Genomic DNA, 9,575 nt, shown 5'->3' with positions numbered 1-9,575 from the left:
CAACAACAGAAAACCTGTGGTTTCATTCTTGTCTTGTCCAAAGCCAAGAAGGGACGATCTGTCGAGGTCTTTTGTCACGACCAGTGTTTTGTTTTCAGACGATTTTTCCACAAAAATGACTGAAAAACAAGAGGTTTTACGGTGGTGTTGAGTACATGCCAAAATGTTAATATGTAACAATAACTTGAGTTGTGGACAAAGGATTCTCATGCACCAAGCCCCTTCCCTGCGATTCAGAGCGGTCATAAGACATCAGAGTAACATGACGGCACAAAGAATGTTGCTGTAAACTAGATGATATAGCGCTAGCCAAGCAAGGAGTGAAGTTGGGTTGCCTTGCCAGTGAAAACCATTCTCTCAGAGATGGTTGCTTTGTCAGAAGTGGGATTTGAACCCACGCCTCCAGGGGAGACTGCGACCTGAACGCAGCGCCTTAGACCGCTCGGCCATCCTGACTGCAAAAAAAAGACTTGCATTTATTGTCGGCGGTCCCAGGGATCATTGGAGTGAATATGTGGGTCTACGTGGTGTTCATGGGTCTTGGCTGTTGTTTAAGTTGTTTAATAACCACAATAATGTCACGTGTACATAAAATCATTTGAGAAATTAAAAAGGGGGAAAAAGAGAGCAAAGTGAGGAAAGGTGTGACAGATGAGGTCCCCCAGCAGTCTAAGCCTATAGCAGCTTGGGCAACATGGGATGTTTCAGGATTACCTGAGCCATCCCTAACTATAAGCTTTATCAAAAAGCATTTGGAAGCAAGAACTCTTCAGATGTAAAACGGCCGCAATAATCTTTAAACTAGACGATACAGTGCCAGTTTAGCAATACAATGTAGCATAGCCAAGCGAGGAGTGAACTTGGGTTGCCTTGCCAGTAAAAATCATTCTGTTGGAGAAGTTTGCAATGTCAGAAGTGGAATTTGAACCCCGCCTCCAAGGGAAACTGCGGCCTTAACGCAGCACTTTAAAGGCCAAGCGTCGTTGCCGTGATGGCTCGAGCGAGCGTTGTTGATGACTTCAGGCTGTCGTTCCGACCATATATTGTGGCTGGAGTCGATGCGCCAGTGGTTGCAGTCTTTTCAGTCACAGAGGTGTCGCTGCTACGGGAAGGTTACCGCTAACGACTCCACAACGAGGAAAATGGAGAAGAAAACAAGAGCAGGAAGAGTAGCACTATCATCAATGATCAGCATTCTCACCTCTGCTTACATAATAGCTGATGAGCCTCCAGAATTTGAAATTTCAAGAGGCATGATGATGCCCATCTCACCTCCAAATTCCTAAGCATTCTCACCCATTACTTACATAATAGCTGATCAGCCTCCAGAAGTTGAAATTTCAAGAGGCATGATGATGCCCATCTCACCTCCAAATTCCTGAGCATTCTCACCCATTACTTACATAATAGCTGAGACTGCAGAAGTTGAAATTTCAATAGGTGTGTTATCACCATTATAGTCTGATGTGGTACTTAGAATACTGTTTTGATATTCTCACCCATCTTAGGCCTAAATGTGAATAGCCCCCCTTCAAATAGCCTGATATGAATCCAGTTTGCTTCGGTCAAAAGCCCTGTCCTGTTGTCCTATGATACGGTACCGGGGATTTGAAAAATCTGCATAAGGGTCCAAAGTAGAATCTATTTACAACTTATCAACACTGCAAAGGGAAAAAAAAAGTCTAGCTTCTTCTGGAGCAAACATTCTACTTTTTATTGTTTTGATGATGCGGAGTGTCCTACATCTACCACAAGGCAGAATTTCTGGGTGTTGCCACCAAGATTCAAGATTCAAGCGTTTATTGTCATATATACAGTGCATGTTAGAAACACATTCCTGTACAATGAGATTCTTGTTGAGCCCTTTTCACCACTTGCATGCTGCAGATCATGCCTAGTTTCTTCTCAATTGCTTTGCGTGATTCAAAACATTCCTTTAAAAGGCACCTCAAATGGGACACAAAACTCTTATTTCGCTCATTGGCTATGGTAGTCTTTTCAAATGACGACTGTATCTATCCCATCGAAATTCCTCGTTAGTATAATGGTCAGTATCTCCGCCTGTCACGCGGAAGATCGGGGTTCGATTCCCCGACGGGGAGAGCTAGCACTCTTATCACATGCCTCCCACCAAGTATAATCTAATTCACCCACCATCAGCCAAGTTCCCTCTTGCAAACAGTCACCTCCCTTACAAATCACTCAAGACCAGCAGCTCTTATCCAGCCTTCAATACATGCTGTCATCTCATATTCAACTATCTTACACTTGTTTGCTTTTATCAAAGCACTTTGGAAGGCATTTCACTTGGCGCCAAATGTATTGCCACCACGAGAAGCCTGGCCTGCAGGGACCTCTATCTTCCCCCTAACCTCTCCTTCATAAGACTCTTCCATAAAGCTCACTTCCAAGTACCTTGTCCAACAACAGAAGACCTGTTGTTTCATTCTTGTCTTGTCCAAAGCCAACAAGGACTTCCCCCTAACCTCTCCTTCATACCACTCTTCCATAAAGCTCACTTCCAAGTACTTTGTCCAACAACAGAAAACCTGTGGTTTCATTCTTGTCTTGTCCAAAGCCAAGAAGGACTTTGCATACCAGGGACGATCTGTCGAGGTCTTTTGTCACGACCAGTGTTTTGTTTTCAGACGATTTTTCCACAAAAATGACTGAAAAACAGGAAGTTTTACGGTGGTGTTGAGTACATGCCAAAATGTTAATATGTAACAATAACTTGAGTTGTGGACAAAGGATTCTCATGCACCAAGCCCCTTCCCTGCGATTCAGAGCGGTCATAAGACTTCAGAGTAACATGACGGCACAAAGAATGTTGCTGTAAACTAGATGATATAGGGCTAGCCACGCATGGAGTAAACGTGGTTTGCTTTGCCAGTGAAAACCATAATCCAGGAGAAGTGTGAAATGTCCGAAATGGGATTTGAACCCACGCCTCCAGGGGAGACTGCGACCTTAACGCAGCGCCTTAGACTGCTCGGCCATCCTGACCATAAAAGGGATTCTTGCACAATAGTGTCGGCGGGACCAGGGATCATTCGAGTGAATATGTGGATCTGCATGGTGTTCAAGTGTCTTGGCTGTTGTTTAGGAGGACTCCTGAGGCAAACAAATAGTAGGCATATCATTTGGAAGCAAGAACTCTTCAGATGTAAAATGGCTGCAACAATGTTTAAACTGGACGACACAGTGCCAGAATAGCAATACAACATAATGTTAGCCCGGTTTTTTCATTGGAAGCTCAAGAACAAGCTGGAGAAATCGTTTATTAAAATAGTATTTATTAGTGGTCACATGTAAAGTATATTGCAGTATTCACACTTGTCAGAGTATAATTGGCCAGTTTTGGGTGCCATGCTCAGGCCAGCTGCTGTCCTTGTTGTGTTCTTTGGATGTGATAAACAATGTGTGTGTATGTGTGAGACTGTTTTAGGTGTGGATCTAATGTACCAGACCTATCTGCCCTAATAGAGATGTTTTGTCTGACCCAGTTGTTTATGTCCTTCTAAGGTCTTGGACCATTTAAGGTCATCTGTTGTGCAGTATGAGCAGAGTGGAAAAGTACCAGCTAGGAACATAGGTTATTTAGGAAAATACATAATATGAATTTATAATGTCTAAGAATAAAGCCAATTATAACATGCCCATTTTCTGTTGTGCGTCGGACTTCGGTCTTAATTGCGGCCAATTTTGGAAAAGATAAAATGTTTTGCAAAGTTACTTCTCAGGACTACTTCAGGAAAACCTGTTAATGAGTTAATTAAACGGAATGCTCTTAATTGCCTCACAGGACCTGTTGTGTGTCCAGCCCGCAACGGAGACGGGTCGGTTTTCATTTCCTGAGATTCACGTGAGTCATTTTAAATTAAAAGGAATTATTATCCATACTTTCGAGTCTCTTTGTCCTCAATTTGAGGTTATATATGTCTATGTATGCATATATTTAATCGTACATATTATGCAATTAAAAGTAATTTAATATGGATAAATTTAGGATTATGGAAAGGTCATTTAATTTGGATTAGTTATATACATGTATATTAACATTTACATTTTCCTGTCAGTTAATAATTACAGAATACTTACTCTAAATACAGTAATAACCAGTTCATTACATAACTTACGGCCTAATTTTGGATAAACCTCACAAGGACTACACTGAACTGGCTTAATTTATGTGAATTATATACTGTATTAGTGGATGTGAGTCTTTGACTCTGGATTAATGCCTAAACCTAAGGCTTAGCTTTTATGTACAAGTTCTTTTAATATAACCCCTGCCCTGCATTCAACCCTAACCCTAAAGGACTCTGGACTAATGCCTAACCCTAAAAGACTCTCTCTAGTTGGCTTTTTTACGGCACTTTTTCAGAACTGGACTGGACGATTTGTAACCCTAATGGCTCTTTTGTTCACTTATGTGCTAGCCCCTTTACATATAACCCCTGTCCTGCATTCAACCCTAACCCTAAAGGACTCTGGACTAATGCCTAACCCTAAAAGACTCTCTCTAGTTGGCTTTTTTACGGCACTTTTCAGAACTGGACTGGCGGATTCGCAACCCTAATGGCTCTTTTGCTCTCTTTTCCGCTCACATACACTGATTGGCTATGGGACACACCCCGGGACCTGATCAATCTCGGCGGGGCCTTCCTTGGGTGAGGGTGTCTAGTGATAATGGCCGAAACGCCCTGTGATCCCAAGGTCCACTACTGACGATGTGTACCCCCAAAATCACAGTTCTCATTTCACTCACCTTTGTTACAGGTCCACATAATATCACTTTTAGATTTCACACATTCACTCTATCTCCTCTCCTCCTTTTCACTTCCCTCCTGTCTTGGAGGGAGTGGAGGTGGCAGAGTGTACAGCCTGGTAAGGCGGGGGAGTGGGATACAGTCCGGTCCGACACCCTCTCCCTGACTCTGTCTCCTCCGGTTCCTGTTTCACATGTGGATTGATGTGCATGTATGACTGTGTACATGGGCATTAATGCATATGTTCTTTCACCTTATGCTATGGGTCGTTTACCTAATTGGAGATGTCATGGTACTGGTCATTATAAGGCGACGAGGGCTGCGGATGACCTGCGACGGCCAGTGCCTTACCTTTGGCTCCCCATTTCAACTGGCTTGTCGTTGGATGAGTCAGGGGGGGTCATCGTGATAGAGTCTCTCACCTAACCCTAACCCTAACCCAACCCTAACCCTATGTGCAAGTTCTTTTAATATAACCCCTGCCCTGCATTCAACCCTAACCCTAAAGGACTCTTGACTAATGCCTAACCCTAAAAGACTCTCTCTAGTTGGCTTTTTTACGGCACTTTTCAGAACTGGACTGGCTGATTTGCAACCCTAATGGCTCTTTTGCTCTCTTCTCCTCTCACATACACCGATTGGCTATGGGACACACCCCGGGACCGTGATAGAGTCTCTCACCTACCTCTGCTACGTTGTCCTGTTTTCAATCACTTTTATCTCCTGGAGTGGCATCTTTACTGGTGTATGATCGCCTGAGGCTCTTGGGGATCTGCGATTTTGTGGACAATTTGCCGATACAGGACTTTGGCGATGGGGAAAAGACCACCACCTTCTCTTACGGCGTCTATACCCTCTCACCTATGGCGTCTACCTTGTTGGTTACCACGCAACAGTCATCACAGAAGACGATGAAAGGGAGGTGGAGTAATATGCCGGCTGAAAGCTCAATTGGCTTCGTACTCCACATACAACGCTCGCCAAATGCTGTTTGGTCTCTCTAGAGATTACGCCGGATACGACATCCGAGGCTCCATGAATTACTTCTACCGATGGTTACTGTCAGTCGTACCAGACGCCAAGTACACACGTCCCTGTTGCTGGCCTGTGAGGTTTCGCAGATGGGGCTGCGCGCTTCAGAATCTCCGTCCAGTTAACCAGGCCTACCAATAGACTGATCGCCGTTTGGTTCGCATGGCTCTCATCAACACCAGATCCGTTGCAAATAAGACATTTATCATAAATTATTTTTTTACTTTGTATTACTTGGATTTCCTCATGTTGATTGAAACCTAGCTTAAACCAGGTGATAACAGGGCGTTCTCTGAGCTCCTTCCATCCATCCCCGAAAGTGTCAGGGCAAGGAGGGGGACTTTCTGCTGTGTTCAATGCCAATTTCTAATTTCGGCTTCTTCCCACAGGTACATACTCCTAGTTTTTTGCATCACAGTCCTCCCATTCTAGTCTAAAAGTAGAATGGGAGGTAAAGCCTTCAGTTATCAGGCCCCTCTCTTGTGGAATAAGCTGCCAGTAAATGTGTGGGAAGCAGACACCCTTTCCACTTTTAAGATTAGGATTAAAATTTTCCTTTTTGATAAAGCTTATAGTTAGGGATGGCTCAGGTAATCCTGAAACATCCCATAGTTAAGCTGCTATAGGCTTACACTGCTGGGGGACCTCATCTGTCACACCTTTCCTCACTTTGCCCTCTTTTTCCCCCTGTTTAATTTCTCAATTGATTTTATGTACATGTGACATTATTGTGGTTATTAACTTGTGTTTCCCTGTTCCAACAGATATCCTTTGAATGGCGTTATGGTGTTCCCCCCCCCCTCTTCTCTCTTTTCTGTCTTCTCATACCCCAGCTGGTCGAGGCGGATGGCCACCCTTCCTGAGTCTGGTTCTGCCAGAGGTTTCTTCCTGTTAAAAGGGAGTCGTTCCTTTTCACAGTCGCCACAGGCATGCTCAGGACGGGAGATTGGACTGAAGACAAGTTTCGGTGCAATCGGTTGGTTTCCTTAGCTAGGATATAATTGTTTGAATTGGCTCTATATGAATTAATTGGATTATGATTACAATGAATTGAATTCCAATTGGCTTGAATTGGACTATATTATTTATGTGCCTTGAGATGACGATTGTTGTAATTTGTCGCTATATAAATAAAATTGAATTGAATTGAATAGTTTGAAGTGCAATTGTTTGCGGTAGAGTTTGCAAGTCCTGTGTTGTGTGCAATTGTCTATCAGTTGTCTCCGAAATATGATAAGGACTTTATTCATGAGTTCTCTGAGTTTCTGACTGACATTCTCCCAAAATACGAAAGATCCTGATCTGTGGAGATTTCAGTGTTCATGTTTGTTGCCCATCTGACCAATTCACTACTGACTTCAAAAGACTGTTGGCAACTTTTAATTTGATTCAATCCGTGGATAAACCAACACACCATCTGGGGCACACATTGGACCTTGTTATTTCTTCTGGGCTTTGAATGGATAGCCCCCCCCAACCAGTGAACAAACCTCTTGCTCCATCCCATCAGCAGCGTATCATGGGTGGCAACACCCATTCCGAAATCCCACCATTCCGACATCCCGCTATTCCGACATCCCACCATTCCGACATCCCACCATTCCGACATCCCACCATTCTGACATTCAAACGTCCCACCATTCCGACAAGGCTTTCCGTTTATGGAAATCTGAGTTACTCAACAGGTGAGCCCCTTCTTTCTGTTCATGCAATTTATATGTTTAACACATGTTTACAGATAAGCGTTATTAAAAACACAAAGTCTCGGCAACTGGAGGAGGAGAAGCAGACCGTTGTTTTCAATCACACACTCCAATGCCACTTGTTTCAACTTCCGAAAATTTAAACCAGGAAAAAAAGGCTTACAAACATGGACCGAAACGGCTCCATAATACGCATAAGAATCCAAAATAAACGAAAGTTAACTAAAAGAAAGCAAATAAACAGCATGAAGTGGTCAAAATTGGTTTTACGCATGCCTATGTGCGTCTGGCACATGCGTCTTCGGGCTCTCCCACGTTGGTTTGTGGATGAAAGCTATATGTTCAGCTGTAATGTCATGTAAAAACAATCTCTACATGACATTTACTCCCAGGTGTGACCAGTTAGGTCCTTAAGATATCAACTGGCTGTATAAAGCCTTGCACAACGGCTGTGTGTTTGTGCCAAATGCGCAAAGCCCATCCGCGCTTCCCAAAATTGGAGTGAGTATTCATAAATCGCGTGAATAACATGAATAAACGTTTTTACTGCATTTTGTTGTGTTTTATACGTTCTATGCTGTCATTTCTCTCCTCTCCTATTGGCAAGGCAAGGCAGAGTGCTCGCAACTGTGTCCTGTGCAGTAGCCGTGATATCTGTAATTTCAATTATAACTTTTGCATATGATGACAGCGTGCAAAAGACGCATGGGCTCTGTGGAGAGCTCCGCTCCAGCTGGCTGCTGTAACAGCTCACTGACACTGTATTTCTGCTTAATCAGTTTCAGTCTCACCAGAGTTACACAATAAGTGTCACCATTCCGACAATTGGAGGCCAATGTCGGAATGGTGACACTTATTTTTTTATCAAACGTCCCGTCATTCCGACACTTTTTTCCTCCTATGGTCGGAATGGCGGTATGTTTTTTTTTTTTTTTTCTATTATCAAAATCCCCTGAATTTCAAATATAAAAATACATATATTAATGTAACTCTGGTGAGACTGAAACTGATTAAGCTGTTCAGATCCAAAATAAACACGTCTCTTTGAGGTATAATGAAATGGTCAACATCACCACACCAAAGCCGAGGCAGACTGTCATCTTCCAATTTCATCAAAATGACACCTGGTCCTACAATATTTACTGTCACACGAGTTGATGATATTCAATCAGCATTTCAGCTCTTCATATCCCCACCAACAGAGGATTATACTGGACATGACTAACTCGGAGAGGAAGCATGTATTTCAAGACTAATGGAAACCACTGGCTCAGACTGATTTGTATGCTTACATTACAATTCTGGTATTAGCTGGAGCATAAAAGTCAAAGGGAGAAGCAACTGCAAGTCTATGGAACAAAGAGAATGGTAGGTCAATCTTTTGAGCAACGCTGTCTCTGAAGACATTTCACATGATATCTCGTGTGATCTGATTTGACAACTGCGACACCAGAGGTGGTTGATATGAAAGAGACAAACTAGCTGCGATCAGAGATGTATGGGGTAAATTGGTTGAAATTCTACCTTTGTTGTACAATCCTGATCCCCATGTTACTGTAGATGAGTGCCTTGTTCCATTTAGACGGCGCTGTCCTTTCCAATAGTACATGCCCAACAAGCCTGCCAAGTATAGCATCAACAAATGGGCAGCCTGTGATGCAAAATCTACCTATGCATGGAATATGCAAGTATACACTTGAAAGCTACCTGGAGGAGCATCTGAGAAGAATCAGGGGATGTGTTTGGTGCTGCAGATGAGAGAAGGGCTGCAAGGTCATAACATCATGTGACAACTTCTTTACATCCTACCACTTTGGAGATGAACTTCAGAAGAGAAACCTGACTGTTGGGAACAGTCAGAACAAATAAGCCAGAACTTCCAAGGGAAATTCTAAAGATGCAGGGAAGACCTCTGCATTCCTCAATATAACAAAATAGTTCTTAAATATGGTAGTGGAATTAAAATGTATTGTATGTCTATTTTCTAAATGTTTATGTAATCTAAAATAAAGTTGTTATTGGTTTAACCTGTTTTTTGACCATTTTGAGTGGATTTACTCAGTACGGG

At 42.9% G+C, this 9,575-nt stretch overlaps 3 non-coding genes across 3 annotated transcripts; 1 reads left to right on the top strand and 2 right to left on the bottom strand.

The window, feature by feature from the left end:
* Positions 1 to 373: 373 nt before the first annotated feature.
* trnal-cag (transfer RNA leucine (anticodon CAG)) lies at positions 374 to 456 on the bottom strand. Its single transcript has one exon. It is a non-coding gene; the product is annotated as a tRNA-Leu (tRNA).
* Positions 457 to 2,030: 1,574 nt separating this feature from the next.
* trnad-guc (transfer RNA aspartic acid (anticodon GUC)) lies at positions 2,031 to 2,102 on the top strand. The gene has a single exon. It is a non-coding gene; the product is annotated as a tRNA-Asp (tRNA).
* An 821-nt stretch (positions 2,103 to 2,923) lies between these two features.
* On the bottom strand, positions 2,924 to 3,006 carry trnal-aag (transfer RNA leucine (anticodon AAG)). The gene has a single exon. It is a non-coding gene; the product is annotated as a tRNA-Leu (tRNA).
* Positions 3,007 to 9,575: the final 6,569 nt, after the last annotated feature.

Source organism: Leuresthes tenuis, unplaced genomic scaffold, assembly GCF_036924035.1.
Source record: "Leuresthes tenuis unplaced genomic scaffold, fLeuTen1.0.hap1 SCAF_3, whole genome shotgun sequence".
Lineage (NCBI taxonomy): Eukaryota > Metazoa > Chordata > Actinopteri > Atheriniformes > Atherinopsidae > Leuresthes > Leuresthes tenuis.
The sequence above is the reverse complement of the archived record's forward strand: the minus strand, read 5'-3'. Positions and strand labels throughout refer to the sequence as shown.